Below are 5,332 nucleotides of genomic sequence, written 5' to 3'. Positions count from 1 at the left end.
GCTGAACCGCACCTTAACCGATATGCTGTCGATTTACGTGTCTGCCGATCATCGGGACTGGGACAGCGCTTTGCCATACGTCACGTTCGCGTACAACTCCTTCCGTCACGACTAGAGTGTACTAGACAATGGTCGAGTGGGCCGAACGGCGCTCTGCCGCTGAGGCGCCGCGTGTGGAAAAATAGTGCGAGGGCGCTGCGAGCGAACTGGATTGGGGCGGAGACGCGCTCCGCGGCATATTCAACGTACGGTACTTTCGCTGCGGGCGCCGAAGCCGATTGCGCATAGTACGCTCTTAAAATAGTGCTTTATTTCAACTGCAAATTTATGTTTACACCATTTTTCCAAACATATATATTTGAGTCATGGATTATACAACGCGACGTCTTCAATTTTACTGTCGTTGTCAAGCGCGTCGTCTGCTAGCGAGCGCGGTACGCCCAGTTTTTCTAGCAGAACCTCTGTGCAGTACATTTTTTTAAATGCTTTAGTTGCTTCGGTATGCCCATTACTCTTGACGGCCGGTACCAAATGTAGTTTTAGCCAGGTGAAGTGCTGTTTTTACCACTGTCCTCTAAAAGTAACTGGTATCTCCGCACCATGAAGGCTACGTTGAAAATTTTATTATTGATACCGTGGTATTTTACGCGCGCTTCTTGTTGCTGGATATTGATCAGGCACAATGATCGAAGAAACAATATTAGAGTGAAATAAACCAGGTTTATTAACTGCGTGGCAGCGAAGAATGACCAATGTGTTTCTAGGTAATTAAATCAAAGGGTGCATAGACATATATATTCATGATATATATGTAAGGGAAAAAATAACAAATCTTCTAAATGCAATATTTGAAAAAGTGAGAACTCCCGACCGGAATAAGCGCACGTGTTTGCAGTAACAAACACACTTACTAGTTAATACTGCAAATAACACTCGCATTCGCAGAAATAATATTCATAGCAGGCAAAACCATCTTATATATATATATATATATATATATATATATATATATATATATATATATATATATATATATATATATATATATATATGTGTGTGTGTGTGGTGTGGTGTGTGTGTGTGTGTGTGTGTGTGTGTGTGTGTGTGTGTGTGTGTGTGTGTGTGTGTGTGTGTGTGTGTGTGTGTGTGTGTGTGTGTGTGTGTGTGTGTGTGTGTGTGTGTGTGTGTGTGTGTGTGTGTGTGTGTGTGTGTGTGTGTGTGTGTGTGTGTGTGTGTGTGTGTGTGGTGTGTGTGTGTGTGTGTGTGTGTGTGTGTGTGTGTGGTGTGTGTGTGTGTGTGTGTGTGTGGTGTGAGAAGTGTGTACGACGCCGACGCCGAATAGTCATTTCCGCTCGAATGTAACGCATAACAGCACTATTGAAGTCTCAAAGGTGAGTGACTGCATGCAAGTGAGGACTGTTATTCCGAATGATTGTACTGCCGGAGAGTCGTGGCTGTTGCGCAGAGGCGCAGTTCCTGAGAGAATTAACGGACGGGTGGTAATAAGTCCTGCTTAACAAGTTCCTAGCTCTCAATCAATATAAACGCCCCGTTTTAGGGCAGCCTGTAAATCTGCTAACTTGATTCAGACAAGAATTTTTGACAGTCCCACCATGTTTTCAACCCATTAAAACTGAGTGCCCCGTGTGGTGCCACACTTACCTTCTTCAACGAATGCAACAGATCTGCACATATCTTTACGTGTATGTGAGACATGCCGCTCCTTTAATTGTTTCATTATGGTCGTTATGATAGTGCACCGAATAACTGAAAGCAGCCGTTTATAATATACAAGCTGCTGAGTTAAGTGGTCATACATTTGGGAACGGCATTACATTTATGCATGAAGTGTAGGATAAGCGTAACATGTTTTTCTCGGAAATCAGACTCGAGAATAATTTATGTTGTTGACACCCCCAGAAATAAGCCGAAGAACGCAGCCACTTGCTTTTTTTCTTTTTTTTAATATAAGCAAATTCTTTGGTTTTACGTGGCAAAACCACGATATGATTAAGGCACCCGGTTTATATAGTTTTTGCCACCTGGGGTTCTTTAACGTGCACCTAAATAGAAGTACAGGAGTCTTTTTCCATTTCGTTCCCACCGAATTCCGCGACCTGGATTGAACCCGCGAGCTCAAGACCGTATCCACTATACTATAAAGCCACTAATTAGGCTACCGCGCAGGCTTTCTTTTCTTTTTCTTTTCTTTTTTTTGTGAAGTATCGACTGGAAAAAAAGATTCCACGTACGGCTTACGGCCAAAGATTAGCATATAGAATGGCCGCTTTAGGTTATGAGACCAAATATCTTTGTACGCATTTTTTATATTATTGTCTAATAAAGTTCCCCTTTGATTTGATTTAATTAACTAAAACCGTTTTCGGCGCTCGAGGTCCGACTTGCAATAAATGACCCCGAACCAATTACTCCGCATTCTGTTACGCGAGAAAGGCGGAAATTTGAACGAAATGTTGCGCTGCAGCTTTTTTTTTTTTTCTATAACAATACTTCCCGTAAATCTCAGGATAAGGCGCCGGATGGGGCAGCTATGTTTTATTTGTTTGAAGCGGCAAGCAGGAAGGTTGCATATGTTTCTCCTTCTGCGTTTCGCAGGAGCTACTGATGAAAAACTTTATGCACAACAATACAAACGAGAGATACATGCTGCTTGCAGAACGAGAAAAATATTTTTTCTCCGAAGGGAACCGTACAATAACATAGTAGAATGAAAGCCGACACTGCGGCCGCAATGCACGCGCAATCACCGAGCGGTATTAAAGAATAATAAAAATAAATAAAGAAGAGAAAGAAAAGAATTTATTCTTAAGGCATAAATACATGTCATATGCAATTATGAACCCCATTTGAGCAGTCTGAATGCAAATACCAGCGCGCGAAGTAGTACGAATGACCCTGCCGAGCAGTATCGCCAGCAGTTTCCAACGGCGCTACCTTGATGCGGCCCAATCCACTTCGACCACAGCGCCGCCCCAGTATTTTTCCACGTCGGGCGCCTCACTGCAAAGCATGCGCCGCCCAGCCGCCCGTCCCACTCGACCATATTCTAGTACACTCTAGTCACGACACCGCTGGTTTTTCGCATTTTTCCTCCTCTATGGTACACCACCCTGCATTGCCTTTTGACAGGCTACTACGTGCTGTTGTACAACATACCACGGAGTATGCCCGCGATGCTGCCGCGCGAGCCCATCTGGCACGTCAAATCGCTCATGAGCGACTATCGGCTGACTGGCAATTATGCCAAAAGGACCGTTATGACCGAAGCCACCGCCACCTCCGCTTTTCTGCGGGATCTCTTGTGCTTCTTGGACTCCTTCTCGTCGCGTCGGTCTCTCCGAAAAGATTTTGTCGCATTACACCGGACCTTACAAGGTTTTACGGCAACTTAGTGACGTGAACTATGAGATCACCCCACTGAACAGTTCTTCACCATCTACCCTGTCATCTCGTGACGTCGTGCACGTATCCCGACTGAAGCCGTACTTTTGCGTCGCCTCCTTGTATAATTAGTCTGCGCCGAGACGGTGCTCAGCCCGCCGGGGCAATTACATGTAACGGGCTGCCTCCTTGCATTAAGGAAGAAGACGACGATCGCCTGGGGACGCTGCGCGTGTTCAGCCATCTTGGCCATCTCTGTCAACAGTCCCTGTTTATAAATTCGGTCCCGCTTTTATCTATTTGACACCCTGTCACAATATGTTTGAGTAGAAGAAAGTTCATTTCCTCGTGCGGGGAGTAAAGCAAGGACTCTTCGCTGGATTAATTCACAACACGCCTAATACATGCCGTTACGGAATTCTCAACGGAAGCCATTGCCGTCGAGAAGACGTTGGCGATGAGCAGTACGTAATATTACCGAGAAATGCTTATGCGGAAGTGTGAAGTCCAATCTCTTGGCTCCGACGAGCTCCGAGAAACCATCAGGGCCGTCGTGCGCGAAGAGCTGCGTAAAATGTTTCCTGCACGCAGCATCAATTGGCCTCGATCGCCGACATTGTGAAAGAAGAAATGCAGCGGTCACTGGGAGTTCCCGGTGTGCAGCTCGAATAACCGCAGCCCCAGCCTGAAGCAATAACCTACGCCGGCCGTCACCCGCGGTCAGCTTCCTTTACCGCGCCCGCGCCACGGCCCGGTAACGCCGCAGTTCTGTCGCCAGCAACCACCGCGGCCGCCGCCAACAAGTACGCCTGTCTGCCAGCGCAACGTCCCGAGGAATATATAGGACGTGTGGCACGCTCCCAGCCACGGCTCACTCTGCTATCACTGCGAAGAAGCGGGCCACGTCTACCACCGATACCCATACCGGGAGATGGGACTACGAGGCTTCGCCGTCAAAGCGCCGCGTCCACAGCTTGGCGAGCGACCACCTTACATGGCCGACTACATTGCCGCAATGCAGTGGAGACCTCGACGTCTTTCCCGTTCGCCTTCGCCAGGACGCTACCCGTTGCCACAGCACCGACCGTACACAGGACCAGCCCGTGGCTGTCCAGTGTACACCCCAGGTGTAAGTCAATGTCCTGAAAACTGAAAGGAGCAGCCGCTGGAGGTTCGGTTGCTGTCCGTCTAAATGCCGAAGATCGTCCGCCGCCGCCGACCTCTACGCTTCAACGTCCTACTCGGCGACGTAGCAATGACACGCCGCAATCGAGACGAAGCTGCGAAGCCAGGACTACGCCTCCCACAGAAGACCTGATGACGAGTAGTATCAACAACAGGAAAATGCAACGCATCCGTGCTCCGACGCCGCGACCTAACCGTAACGCAACATGAACTACCACCGACCTCGAATATGCTTCTCGACGGCTACGCAGTCACCGCTTTAGTGGACACAGGAGCCGGCTGCTCCGTCATCGGTGGATCCTTCACCGCCAAGTTAAAGAAAGTTAGTACTGCATGGGAAGGCCCTCAAATCCGTGCATCTGGAGGCCACCTGATAGCGTCGACTAGAGTTTGCACCGCAAGAGTAACAGTTCATAACCAGACTTACCCTGGGACGCTTGTTATCCTGAAGCAATGTTCCCGGCACGTTATACTCGGTATAAACTTCCTCCACCAACACGGCGCAATCATTGACCTGAAGTCCAACTGGATAACGTTATCCGAAGACCAAGTGATGCCGCTAGAGAGTTCTCTGAGTCACCATGTCTTCAGTGGGCTCGAAGATTAAGTCAGCGCCCCGCTTGGGTGGCGTTCATGGCTACGAACAAGGGTGCTCGTGCAAGAGAAAATTAAATGCGCAAGTGAACGTTGGGGTGCATAACCATTCACAAAAGAGACAAAGGCGCCCCAAAAAGATTCTGGACCA

The sequence above is a fragment of the Dermacentor silvarum genome, chromosome 1 (genome assembly GCF_013339745.2).
Source record: "Dermacentor silvarum isolate Dsil-2018 chromosome 1, BIME_Dsil_1.4, whole genome shotgun sequence".
In the NCBI taxonomy this organism is placed as follows: Eukaryota; Metazoa; Arthropoda; class Arachnida; order Ixodida; family Ixodidae; genus Dermacentor; species Dermacentor silvarum.
This window is presented reverse-complemented; position numbering follows the sequence as displayed.